This window comes from Acipenser ruthenus, chromosome 3 (assembly GCF_902713425.1).
Source record: "Acipenser ruthenus chromosome 3, fAciRut3.2 maternal haplotype, whole genome shotgun sequence".
NCBI lineage: Eukaryota > Metazoa > Chordata > Actinopteri > Acipenseriformes > Acipenseridae > Acipenser > Acipenser ruthenus.
This window is the reverse complement of record NC_081191.1, coordinates 78,610,310-78,625,223: the sequence shown is the minus strand read 5'-3', so window position 1 is coordinate 78,625,223 and position 14,914 is coordinate 78,610,310. Positions and strand designations below refer to the sequence as shown.

Here is a 14,914-nt window from a genome sequence, read left to right as displayed (position 1 = left end):
TGTATAATCCTCCAGTCAGGACGTTTACATGAGGCCTTCGAAAATCAAAGTTAATTGAATTCTTGCAAAAATATCAATAAACTTTAGTGACATGGTCAGAGAAATAATTGTTGTTTTCAAAGTCATCACTTATTTTAATCAGTGGAGTGGCAAAGGTTTTTACCGTCATATTAACAGTCCCAGTTAATAACTGGGAGTCCAAGGAGGTAAGCAAAGGTGTGTGCATTTTTACTGCATACTGTACGTTTACTGAATCTGCAGGGTGGTGCATTTAGAGGTGTATTTATATATTAGAGAATATGTACTGATAAAAACAGTAAGCATAGCAGTTGTCTTGTACAGTGCCTAATTACTGACTAATGGGTCTTCTGGTGTTCATTTACAAGAGTGGCATGATTGCATAAAGTCTTATATAAAATATAACATACTGACATCAGTGATTGACATCTTAAACTCATTAAAGTATTTTTCAGTTTTAAAATATATTCATATAATGAGTATATTAAACAGCATTAGTCACTTTTGGCATGCTGTGGACTTGGCAGAGCATTTAAAAAAACTTGCGTTGGACAACAAGATAAGAAATAATAATATTCATAGAGAGATCAACTAGTAATATAGTAAATCCTGGATTATCCAAACTTTGATTTTTTACAAACACCTTTGTTATTTAAAAATGTTTTATGCAGTGCTATTCTATGACGTCTTTGAAAATGCGCTAACCAGACTTCTATAACTGTACGTTATCAATTTAAAGGTAATTGTGGGTTTCTGTTTGTTTGTTTTTTATTGCCATATTACATATTTTACAGTAATAATTTGATTATCTGGACGATTATGAACCTAGTTTGCTTGGATAATACAGGTTTGCTGTACTGCGCTGAATAGGCAACAGTTAGAGACAAATCTATTCTTTATGCACAGTAGATATTCTAAAAAAAAATGTGTTTTGTTGTTGCTGTTAAATTCACTATTCTGCTTTATAGTTGCATTTGAAAACCCTTTCCAATCTCATATTATTCATGTATTCAGACAGTGTAAGTAATGCGGCTGTTACTAACTGAACAACAAAGGGTAAGTCCTACACAGAGTGAAGTCAGCATGAGCTAAATGAAGTCTTGAAAGAATTGCATGTGGAATTTTGAGGCTTTGCATTAGAGAATGAAACTATGGGAAAAGGTTTAGAAATCCTTAGTAGTTTAAAATGAGGGGCTTCAGTAATTCTCTTAGCAAATAAAAAGGTTCCATGGCAACAAAGAGCATTTCACATTATGTAGGAAGAAGACTAGATTGAATATTAGAAGGTGAGAAAAGCCTAGCAAAGGCATTTTTCTTATAGCCCCAAGCTGTATGGTGGAATAGATCGTATTTTTTGTTTGTTTTGTTCAATAGATGCCCCCCCCCCACCATTTTATATAGTTACAACATAAATGGTTGCTACTCATTATTTAAACTGTTTAATGTATATGTATTTGAGTCTCCTGCTGCCCATTACAAAACAAACCGTCTAGAATAAGTACAGTGTACTGCCAATAAATATCAGAGGTTTTACATATTAAATAGCATCTGAGCCATAATACCTTTTGAACCTATATTTTTTCATTCTCTTAGCTGGTGTAACAATTGAGTTTTTGTCTGTGAATGTTATTGATTGTCTAAATTAGTTGTTAGGTAATGATTTGCAGGTGGGAGTATAATACCCATTTCTGAGTGGCTGAAAGGTTAAAGGTGAAAGTTTAGAACGCAGGCACCGTCATCTGCCCAGCTGCCCCTACCTTAAACTATTGAATGAAAATCTGTTTTACAGATGGCATTTTAATGTATTTGGCAGGAATAAGAGCGCTTTAGTTATAGACATGTGCTAGTATTTCTTTATTTGACCAGAAAAAACACCTCTTCTTTTATGTTTTAAGGTAAAAGGCATATGGGACTGGTTGTTGGCAAGGCACACAAAAGAACAAAGTGTTGATGACCTTTCCATGTGGGCTTGGAATACAGAATATCTTTGTGACTAAAAAATGATTGAAGAAACCAACAAAAGCATATCACTGCTTCATACTGTACATTTCAGCTTTTTAAAAACATTTTTTAGGTTTTCCAGACAAAATATTAATTCTAAGTCATATTAACAGCGTAGTATTGATTCACAATAATAATACGAATGAATTTTGATGTAATAGTCATTGCACATTTTATAACCAAAGATAGTTAAAATGCTATCTTTAAGAAAACCAGTGCACTTGTATGTATAGGCTATAGGAAACAGTAAAAGTTATGCCAGGAAATATTTGTTGCTTTAAAGAAAGGATTTAGACAGTAAACTTGGGTCATTTAAAACCAAGAACTTTCACGGTCAGTCTGCAAGAATCCTCTGCAAGTAAGTGCAAATACCATGCAGCACCTGTTCTTCAGCTGCCCTTATACTCTGAAGTATTTTAACTCAAGAGTGTACAGTGTGCATCTCTGGCTAAAAGTCAGAAGCGATAAGCTGCTAAATTACGCCAACCTCCTTTTTCCCTGCATCTGTCATCAGTGAAGCAGAATGGCCTGTCTAGATTCCATAATGCCATTTGCATATTTGGTTTTTTTGAATCCGCCTGGGCCAATGCACACATAATGCTTGTCTCTATCATAAGCAAAGAGACACAAGTGGGATTTAGTCCTCTAGTGAATTTAACTACAACTTATTCCCAGAGGACAGTGGAATCGGCTATCTCATTATTCTTGATAAGGATGGTACATTGTTAAGGGTTAGAAGCACAACGGAGAGGGGGAAACATGAGTCCAAAATGGACCGGGGTGGGGGGATTTAAAATTCTTTCCATGTTTTTCAGTCAGAGTGGCATGTTATTAACCAAGCAGTTATATCACACTCATCACAGTAGGTCAGCCCCAACCTTCTCATTTGAAAATCAAATACCCCAGATATATGCAGTTCTAATTATTGGACTGTCATTGCACCAATCTGATATAAATGTACAGGAGATTGAGCTGAATGTATTTGCATAAAAAATCACCAGAGAATTAAACAGATTATTAGATATATGATGAAAAGACTGTTTCCGTTCTTAATTGCATCTCGCTATTTATTGCACATGGCATTTTGACCACTATTAGGACCTTCAAAGCAACAACAACGACAAAATCTGCTAAAATGACAACAATTATTTGCTGCAGAAGAAGTGTACTCTGAATATGAATTACTGAGCAGCCATCAGATTGCTGCAGTGAGGGGAGGAAAGATATGAACTAATATTGCAGAAGTCGACTGTATTCCCAGATGCCGTACAGTAAAATGAGACAAACAAAAAATGAAGGTGATTTTTTTCCATGAATAAATGTATTTCATTCTGGTTGTTAGCCCTCTGCCCCACACAATGAATGGGCAGATTATTCAAATCATCTCGGCTTTCACCTGCAGACGGATTACAATGGAAATCTTTCAGAGGTCTGCGAGTGAAAAAAAATAATTAAAGCATAAAGACAGATGAGTGTGAGGACACAAAGAAAGAGTTTAGTCTGGGCTTCTTTCATTAATCCTCATAGATATTAATAGAACTTCCCTTATCCTTCATGGTCATAAGCAGATGGTCATTTCAGCACTTGAGGGCAAGAGCTTGGGTTCAGAATGTGTGTTGACTGACATTCATGCATACTGTGTAACCGCACCTCCCCCTAAACCCCCCAGCCCCCTCTTTCTCCGGTGTGCTGGAAGATAACATTTGATAATGCTCCAATATTAATAACCAGATGTGATCTTCTTCCTGCCCCTGGGGTCAGGCAGGCTGGCCAGGTCAGTACATTTGTCTGTGTGCAGGGACTGTGAAGTCTATTCAGGATGACAGGTATGGGAAGGGAAAGAGGGCGGTAAGCTCCAGACCACCAAAAGGGAACCTTTTCCTCCGGCTGAGAACAAAGAATGACAGGAGCTGCTGTAATTTTTTCCCCCATTTCTCTTGAGATTTTAAACCAGCTTAACAAAGGATGGTGCACTTTTAGATACAAGACCAAAGACTAGACTATAAACATAAATATGATAAAAAAAATAAATAAAAAAAACATTTTCTTTTCATTTAGACATATTTTGAAAAAACAGACATAAATTATGTATTGTTATTTTAATAAAAAGATAATGTGGAATTTGAATAGCTGTTATTGGTAAAAAAAATATCTGAAAAGATTTTTATTTATTATATTTAATAAAATGTTACATGTATTGGTAAGATTATTCTGGAAATGGAGGATATACATTTAATTTTATTATAGATTCAACGATTCATTTGGTGTAAATTTAAAAACTGTCGTGTTGTAGCATTCACATTTTACTGGATACTTAAAGGAAGAGAGGAATACATACAAACAAACAGATCTGAAGAAGTGTCATTTTTATTGGGATTGTAGAAAGTAAGACATTCCAATGCAATCAATACAACATACATTTGTTCATTTTTTATTTATTTTATTTTTCTGTTTTGCATTGGTTGACTTGGCTGCATGTGAAATATTCTAAGCACCAGTTGTATTGTGTGATGCTGTAAACTGTTAACTCCTAATTAATACATGCTGTAAACCCAAAGGTAGAAGCTATTCCTTTCTTAATTGATTTTAAACATTAGTTGCTCATTGAGTAGATAAGTAATGTGTGATATTCGATTACAGAGCAAGGCACTCATTTAGCCTTCTGTTCTTTCCTGGCCAGGATTTCAAACACAATGCTATTTACCTCCCTTAGGTTCAGTAGGATTAGACTTCTAGAAGTAATCCTTAATGCTATGAAATAGACCTGATATAACTTCCATTTACTTGTTTGGGATTATGTTCATGAATTTCAGCACATTAAGATACATTTAACCCTTTGGATCCATAAAAAAAAAAAAAAAATCAGCAATCCAAGACAGACGTTTTTATGTAAAGTAAACACTTAATGTTATGTACATTGCATGATTTTTGTTTAAAAAATAAGCACTACTGTACATCTTAGAAGTTATGGATGAACACAGTATTGTTCTGGTGTATGCACATTTGACAAACTGGTGGTCTTGCAGCAATAATCTAATGATGTTTTTTTTTTTTTTTTTAATGCAAAGGTAAGGGCTGTTCTGGTAGTTTTTTTTTCTGTTTTCATAAAGGTAAAATTACCAAAAAAAGCTGACCTTATTTCCTCTTGGTGCTCTAGGAGAACAAAGGAACAACATTACAATAATCTTCAAAGCAGGCCTTGGTATGTTGAGAGGACCCTGGTATGCAGACCGGCTAAATCTTTTCTCTGAAAGACAATGTAGTTCCTATTATGGATAGGGACTGTATAAACAGTGGCCTAAAGCATTAGTGATATTAGTCGTATCCACTTACCTAGCAGAGGTCTGAAAATAGGAGGTATTTAACTTCCAAATGAATGAACATATTTAGCCGGTAAAGGATTTAGTGAGATTGAATTAAAAGCAAGATTGCTTCAAAGGACGTGTTCATTCTGACTAACTTAAGTAATTTGCAAAGCATGCAATTTGAAAAAATAACAACAATACTAACATTAATAATAATAATAATAATAATAATAATAATAATAATAATAATAATAATAATAATAATAGTAGTAGTAGTAAACTTTAATTGTTGGAAGAGGTGCAACGATCTAGAGATTTTGTATTTTAGGTTTAAATAAAACTGGCATTCACTTCATAATGTTGATGTTTAAATCCACTTTCCTTTTTACCGAGATGCAAATCAGTAAGCAAAGCCTCCATGTTTCTGCAAGTCAAAAAAAGAAAAAGAAAAAAGAGAACCTGAAAGTGAAGTATTTAAATGCACTGATTCAGAAAACATGCAGTTGTGAGCCCTTACTTGTTTAGCGCTTATCTGATTGTAAGACATGCTCTGAGCAGCCCTTGTTTTCAGTAGCCTGACACAGGCCTCAACCACCAGACCAGAAGGGAAGCTAAGCTAATGTGACGCATATGCATATTTTAAAATATTTTTTACAGATGTTGCGCAGTACCTGTAGCACCCACTGAAAACACCACATTAAAGTTTAGCCCTAGATGTCAAAAGTGCTTATGCAGGCTCATTTGAATCGGTCGACTACACCGCATAGAGTGCAAACACAACACTATTCTTCTATGGAGAAGCATTTAATAAAGCACATTAAGTCATTTATTTTGATTAACATCAGTTTCCAAATAGTTTATCATGATCGAGGGCTTAGAGGCACTTAGTCATAGTAGCAGTGGAGGTTTAAACCTTATAATTTATAAATGTTAGTCTTTAAAGTTTAGAACATATTTATAAAACATACTTGTCTTCTTCATACTAGAAACATCTGTTACAGCTTTTCTATTAGAAAAAAAATGTTATGGACATGCAAGTCCAAAGATAAGGCAGTCTGCCATTTTGAATGTGAATCCAGCTGAAAGTGCACTCTGTGCTATTGAGACAGTGAAAACAAACAGAGAAAAAGACAGATGGTTCACTTTACTTTAGTAATTATAATTTTGTTGCTCATTAGAACTTCCCACACAGACATTTCTTATTTAGAAATATGGAGACTTTTTCTAGGTATACCTAGTTCTAATATATATTTTTTCTTCTACATTGTAATTAGTGTAGACATTTGATTGGCTGTTGATTAGACCAGAATTATTTCTTTCAACATGAAAATTAATTGTAATTTGATGCTACTTTCATTAGTTTTCTTTTAAAACTGCCATGACTTAATAGTGGAGTTTGTTCTGCAATATTGATTATTATTATACCATTAGCAAAATGCACACAGCTTTCAATTTTTAACTTTTAACTGTTTCAGTTAAGTACATCACGTAATTTGTTTTCTTAGTCCGAAAATGCATTACTTTTAAAGACATTTATTACTTAAGGATGAAGACAAAGCTTTAAACCATTTTTTTTTTAATATCGGTGGCCAGTCATTGTGCAAAACAGCTTAGCAATATCTCTCATGAAAGTAAGGTAGAGGAAACCCTGTTGTCATTTACAAGCACATGATTGTATACATAAGTTAAGTGCTAAGCCTGCATCTTTAAAAGTTCTCAATTGCTTTGGGTTTTACTAAGTCAGTAAATGCCCGAAAATGCTTTACAATCCCTAGTAATTAGATTGATGTTTACTTTTCACCACAAATCTCTTTTTCAGTTCAGATAACGACTCTGCAGAGGTGAGTTTATTATCTCTATTTAACATCTGCGTGAGAACTACTTAGAGCACTAATATTCCATATTAACCTTTTTTATTATTATTTTTTTACTTTTTGATTTTAGCCACTGTGTCTTTTTTGTATATCAAGCACTGACCAGCAAAGGCCTTAAACAAGCTGATTAATGTTTATGTTGCAAAAGATTATGTGAAAGGATGCACTGTTTATGGGTTATGTATTTCAGTGTTAGCATTTTTATTTTTTGCAATGAATATTTATTAATGTATTGAATATATTAAACATTGGGGAAACATAGTAAAAAACAAAAATAAACAGAACGAGTCATGATTTAGATTAGTTTATAAATATAAAATGTTTTTTTTGTTTGTTTGTTTTTAAATTAGAAATTTCTCTTTTTTTTTAGGTACAGCTATGGCAAAGTTTTGCAACACCTTGAATTTTAGGATTGAGACATCATTTATAAAAAAATAAATAAAAAAAACAACAACTGTATGAACATAATTTTAGATATTTGATCTAATCAAAGAAACAACAAAATGATACCGCAAAAGTCTACCAGAAGCCTAATAGTAGTACAGTATTTCATGTTCGATTTCGAAATGTAACATATTTCAATTTGTCAGTGTTTTGTTAAGTATATGGAAAACTACAAAGTGGTATGTAATTCAATATGTTAACGTAACGTTATTCGGCAGGTTTCATTCGACTTTCTGAAGCAATATTAGTTAATTCTATAGGGTGATGCAAAACCTTTGACCATAGCTGTACATTGAAAAAATGGTGTTGATGCGTGTGCATCAGTGAAGAATCTCTGGACTATCTCAGACCGAGCTGCAGACAGGAAAGCTTTTAGTGTAAAATACAGGTCCGTTAATGCAGTGAGGAAGAAGTGTTCAGGCGACAGATTTTAAATCACCATAATATAAATATGCCTCCCTTTTCATCCGGAATTTGCTTTTTTTTCAAGGTAATTTAAAACAGCAGACGTGCATGTATGTCTATCTTTTTGTAATTTTAGGGATTAGGACAATGAGTAATAAATGCTGGCCCTTAATCCTCCATATCAACTTTAAGAATGAAAATATATTATGCAAATCAAATACATTCGTTGTGTGTTTACATTTTTTAATCTCTGTAGTTTAGTTCTAAGAAGATGGGAACTCATCTTAGCCTTATTTATTCTGAATCCCAAAGCAAAATGCCATTAAAATCTTTATCCCTAAGCCTTGGTGGATAAATGTTGATCCTTTTTAAGGTATATATATATATATATATATATATATATATATATATATATATATACACACACACAAAAAAAGACCTGCTTCTAGTTGTATCAAGCTGAGTTTGTGACTACAGAATTGAATGTGAAGTGACTTATGTGTGGCATGTTAAAGAAAAAAAGTTTGTTAAACTGTATTTACTTTTTAAATGAGTGAGTGAAATCAGTGCTAACAGCAATCGATGGAGTATTGCACCACAGATCAATTTAGCTTAGGCCACTAGAAGACATTTCTCACAGTCAGATTCGCATTACAGACTGGGGCTTTCTAAGGAATCATTAAGAAATACCAAGAAATACTTATTGTTAATGATAAAGAAAAACCATGAGTTCAGGATGATTTTTAAATATGAAATAAATTATTGGTCAGTCTACCTGTCTATCAGTATGTCTTTTATTTTGGGGAATCTATTGACACGCCACACTTGAGTGCGGATTTTATAGTACTTGTATGAAACTTTTATTTTCTTCTTCTTTTGTAACCACACAAAAAGCTCCTAAGCTGTACATTTTCATAGCTGATGATATAGAGACTAAAGAGAGGATTTGTATGATGATTAATAGTAAGATTTTCACTCAGGATGCTACAGTACATTTATTTACCTTTGTTCTGCTTGTTAAATATGTCTCAAGTGGTGGTGGGGGGTGGGGTATACTTTGCTAAAAGCTAACTATGCTGATTTGTGGCAGCATAGCTCTCAACAGAGTTATTACTTCTGTTCAGTGTTTGGACTTAAATGTGTCATATTTCTGTTTCCTTGGGATTTAGTAGTGTTGAAATTAGATATGGGCAGCCAGACTAGAAATATTTGTTCGGATGCTGAATGTGGAGTGATTACTCTAAATGACAGGCATGGGGGAGACTATTTAACATTACAGTAGTTGTAGGATTTATTTAGGAGAGACCCTGGGTGTGGTGTGTAAACTGGTCTCTGTGCCATTGCTCCTTAAAATAAGAACCACCCCAAGACAAAAAAAAACACTGCTGAAAGACACATTGTAGTAATCCAGTTATTTTATATTATTATTATTATTATTATTATTATTATTATTATTATTATTATTATTATTATTACATGACCTAAGCAGACGCACAGTAAGGTTGTGCACTGGCAGCCATAATTATAAGTGACTTCTCAAATTAAAAAAAAATAAGGGAGGCCATTTAGAGGTCTTCAATGCATTTCTTTGGAGTCTGTTTAAAAATTCAAAAGGATGGTTTTCTTTTCTATTCTGTGAAGTGCTTCAGTTTTTGAAGACATTTGACTTGTGAAACTCCTTTTAGACTTTGTACAGGCATACCTTTCCAGTAAGAATTTCAGTCAAGTTGCCAACTACTACATTGCCAATGATATAGCATTACATTTATTTCTTCAGGCTCAATAGTGGTTACTGGTAACATGTGTTTGTAGGGTGTCAGTATTGATGGAATTTTATACCTGGCCAGCTTCCAAAGTAATGCTGGTATGTGTTTAAAATACTTTAAGGAACAAAACAGGCTTTTGTTGTTTTTTAAGCCAGAGGCCCTAGCGGCACACCGGAAACTCCGCTATAGTTCCAAAGGCATACAAATAAGTAAGTATTAGCGAAAAACGTTGATGGAAAGAGAGAGGGCTTAATTTTACCACATAGATGTTATTAAGAAATATTTGCGGTGAAACAGGGTTCCAGGGTAATTATGCCATGTATTATTTTAGATACGTATTCATTAAATTGCTGATTCTTTAGTTAACGAGTGAAAGATTTAATGTTTACATAGAAAGACTTCATTTGTCCTTGGTACAGAAGCTTTTTTCAGGAAGTCATTATATTTCAAACTAAGACCGTATATAGTTTTTTTTTCCCTTCTGGGCAAGTTTGCAGAAGACACAAATGAGGATTTAAAAATACTATCAATTTCATTACATTTATATTGCTGTTGTTGTACAGCATTTATTACATTGAAAAGTTTTAAAATACTCATCTCTCCCATAAAATAAAATATGGTCATTGTTCAAAATTAAGACTGTAAGTCAGCAATAATAAATAGATCATTTAATATGTGTTTGTACCAGCAAAGACAGAAAGTAAGCTTCCTGGGATTTGGGGTTGTGCCTTTTGACTGGTGAGGGAGTCTCTTATGTACTCATTTGCATTGTTTTGTCACTGTCTTTTCTTTATGCCCTTCATAAGTACCAGTCACCCATCTTGCCTGCCACGGCAACACAGCAGTCCCTGGCAGCAGGGCGATGTACATTGGCATTCTGAGAGGGACCCAGGGACAAACCGTTAAAAGAAATGATTGGTCCCTCTGGGCTGAAGTGTTGGTTGATTGCCAAACAGTAATCCAGTACAATTAGCCATCAAAGAGATGAGTGTTCCACGTTAGTATTGTAGATTGGCTCACAACCACCTGTAAAAACAGCCTTTGGACAGATCAGGAAATCCATACATTTATTTTCAATTCCTTTTGTATTAAGTTTATTCTCAGATGTGTAGTTATTGTGCCTGTCCGGTAAAATGTTTTATTTTATTTTTAGGAAGTATTAAGTAAACCTAGGGAAATATATTTTGTTGCATCCAACATCAAAGCCTTTATAACAACAAGTGTTTTCTTTCTAGTCTTTCTTTGAACTGTTTTTGTTTTAAGTAGTAAACCTGAAATTAAGTAAAAACTAAAGGGAAAGTCATAATAAGTTACATGATGCCACAATCGTGTAGATTCCAACAGTCTGTATGTAACCACTTACTGAGGCTGGCAGAAATAAAATGGTAAGCTTAAACCTCATAAATCAGAAATCCCTGAACTAGAGGTTCAGAACAGCTTGTTTTTTTGCCAAAGTCGTCTATAAAAGGAAAAAGAAAAATACAGTATTTTAATATAGGTCTTAAGCAAACAGCCAGGAATTTGCTGAGTGCGATAAAAGAAAAGGAGAGGTTTTAAAGGTATAAGCAGATTTGTTTCAATTTAGTGGGCATGCCCCTTAATTAATAATGAGGGTTTCCTTTGTTTCCTCTTCAACAGATACTATTAGATCATATTTTACACTATATATATATATATATATATATATATATATATATATATATATATATATATATATATATATATATATTAAAAAAAAATAGATGGGCCTCTTCAGTGAGTTACAGGAAAACAATTCCATCTCGTGTTTCTGTGACAGTTTATGAATTACTCGACCTTCGGTCTTGTAATTTATGACGTCACAGAAACCCTAGATGGAATTATTTTCCTGTAACTCACTGAAGCTCATCTATTATTATATATACACAGAATTAAGAAAAATCTTTTGTAGCAAAAGTTTTGCTTTTTTGTGGATGAGGAGAAAAAGTTACAAGAAATACAATTATTTATTTCAGTAATCTTTTTGCAAAACTCCAAAAATACTAATTCAGAAGTATTCATACCATTTGATGTTATGATAGTATTTGTTACAAGGTGCTAGAAATTTAAATACGATAATGCAAAACCTAATTCTAGAAAAGTCTAGAAAATGCTGGATTGTAGGTGAACATTCTTAGACAGTATAACAGGGTTAGGCTTAGGGTGATTGCTGTCATTACCAATAAGTCAATATGGGAAAAAGTAAAGAGCTATCTGAAGTATTTATTGTCATGAAGCTGGAGAATAATACAAGAAGATTTCCATGCATTTGAGTATCCTAATTTCAACTATTGTTTCTATTGTCAAGAAGTACAAGACTCATGGTACTGTCACAATGCTTCCTCAGTCTGGAAGAAAGAAGGTTCTTTCACCAAGAACAAGTAGAATTGTGAGGAAGGTTAATAACAATCCGAGATTGACTGCTAAAGATGTTCAAAGTGAATTGGCTACAAGTGGGATTGGGGTTTCCATTTCAACCATAGGTTGAGTATTGCATGGTGAAGGTCTCAATGGTCACAGGCCAAGGAAAAAGCCACTCTTGGGAAAACATCACAAGGACAATCGCTTAAAGTTTGCAAAACGGCATTTGAATGAAAGGTATGATTTCTTGTGGAGTGAAGAAACAAAAATCGAGGTATTTGGTCACGCTGAGAGCGTCACGTTTGGAGAAATTCTGGTGAGGCGTACAAAGAAAAGAACACCATACCTACTGTCAAGAATGGAGGTGGTAATATCCTTATATGGGGCTGTTTTTCCTCTAATGGCACAGGAAATTTAGTTCCAATACATGGTAAAATGAATTCCATAGCATACCAAAAGATATCGGCCAATCATCTGAAACCACCCTCTACAAAACTTGGTTATAAAGAGCAACTGGACGTTCCAACACAACAACGATCCAAAGCACACACCAAAATCTACTTCAGAATGGTTAAAGAAGAATAAAATCAAGGTTCTGGAATGGCCTAATCAAAGTCCTGATCTAAATCCAATTGAGAATCTTTGGTATCAGTTGAAGAAGGCTGTGCACAAGAGAAGTCCTCGGAATTTGAATGAACCAGAACAATTTTGCGTTGAAGAATGGTCAAAAATCACTAAAGAATCATGCCAAAAAAATAGGTTATTGATGCTGAAGGTGCCTCAGCTAGCTATTAATTCCATTTTCTTTTGCTACAAATGATTTTTCCTAAAATACTTTGTTTTCAAGAAATTTCTAGAAATTATAAATTTCCGTTGGGGTATGTAAACTTTTGACTACAACTCTATTTACATATATATATATATATATATATATATATATACAGTGCCTTGCAAAAGTATTCAGACCCCTGACCAATTCTCTCATATTACTGAATTACAAATGGTACATTGAAATTTCGTTGTTTGATATTTTATTTTAAAACACTGAAACTCAAAATCAATTATTGTAAGGTGACATTGGTTTTATGTTGGGAAATATTTTTAAGAAAAATAAAAAACTGAAATATCTTGCTTGCATAAGTATTCAACCCCTGTGCTGTGGAAGCTCCCAGTTTACACCGATGAAAGAAACTAATGAGGACACAGTTACCTTACCATTGGCCTCCACCTGTGAACCATTAAAGTTGCTGTCATATTTTCTGGATAAAAACCCCACTGTTGAAGGATCATTGGTCAGGCTGTGAATCTGAAGGAAAATGAAGACCAAAGAGCATTCTACAGAAGTTAGAGATAAAGTAATACAAATGCATAGATTAGGGAAAAGGTACAAAATAATATGCAAATGTTTGGATATCCCAGTGAGCACAGTTGGATCAATAATCAGGAAGTGGAAGCTGCATCACACCACCCAGGCACTGCCAAGAAAAGGCTGTCCCTCAAAACTCAGCGCTCAGACAAGAAGGAGACTTTTGAGAGAAGCCACAGAGAGGCCAACAATCACTTTGAAGGAGCTACAGTGGCTGGGAGTGGAGTAATGGTGCACCAGTCAATCATATCAAGAGCTTGGCATAACACTGGCCTGTATGGGAGGGTGGCAAGAAAGAAGCCGTTACTCAAAAAGTACCATCTGAAAGCACGTCTGGAGTTTGCCAGAAAGCATGAGAGTGACCCAGCTGCAATGTGGGAAAAGGTTTTGTGGTCAGATGAGACCAAGATAGAGCTTTTTGGCCAAAACTCAAAGCGCTATGTGTGGCGTAAACCTAACACTGCCCATGCCTCAAGACACACCATCCCTACAGTGAAGTATGGTGGTGGTAGCATCATGCTGTGGGGATGCTTCTCATCAGCAGGGACTGGGCATCTTATTAAAATTGAAGGAAAAATGGATGGAGCAAAATACAGGGAAATACTGCAAGAGAATCTGCTTCAGTCCGCTAAAAAACTGAAGCTTGGGAGGAAATTAACCTTTCAGCAGGACAATGATCCCAAGCACAAGGTCAAAGCAACATTGGAGTGGCTCAAGAACAAAAAGATGAATGTCCTACAGTGGCCCAGTCAAAGTCCTGATATCAATCCTATTGAGAATCTGTGGCACTATTTGAAAATTGCAGTCCACAAGCGTCGTCCAACCAACCTGAACAACCTGGAGCAAATCTGCCAAGAAGAATGGGGCAAAATCATACATACCCCAAAAGACTTAAAGCTGTTATTGCAGCAAAAGGCAGCTCTACCAAATATTAATGTGTGCGGGTTGAATACTTATGCAAACAAGATATTTCAGTTTTTTTATTTTTCTTAAAAATATTTCCCAATATAAAACCAATGTCACCTTACAATAATTGATTTTGAGTTTCAGTGTTTTAAAATAAAATATCAAACAGAACGAAATTTCAATGTACCATTTGTAATTCAGTAAGAGAATTGGTCAGGGCTCTGAATACTTTTGCAAGGCACTGTATATATATACAGGCTAACTTCACTATAACGAACACCCGTTTTTTAACGATCCCAATAGCAAGAACCAATTTTTTCAATGCAAATTAGTCTTATTAGAACGATCACGTACAGGATCGACCTGGATACAACGATCTCAGTACTGACTGACACTGAACTTTCTCCAGTGTCAAGTGTGTTATTCTCAGTGAAAACAAAGACCATGGTT

At 34.5% G+C, this 14,914-nt stretch overlaps 1 protein-coding gene across 4 annotated transcripts in view; it reads left to right on the top strand.

The window, feature by feature from the left end:
* Positions 1 to 14,914, top strand: part of zfhx4 (zinc finger homeobox 4) — a 98,322-nt gene that overhangs the window by 31,444 nt on the left and 51,964 nt on the right. The gene's annotated exons all lie outside the window — the stretch shown is intronic.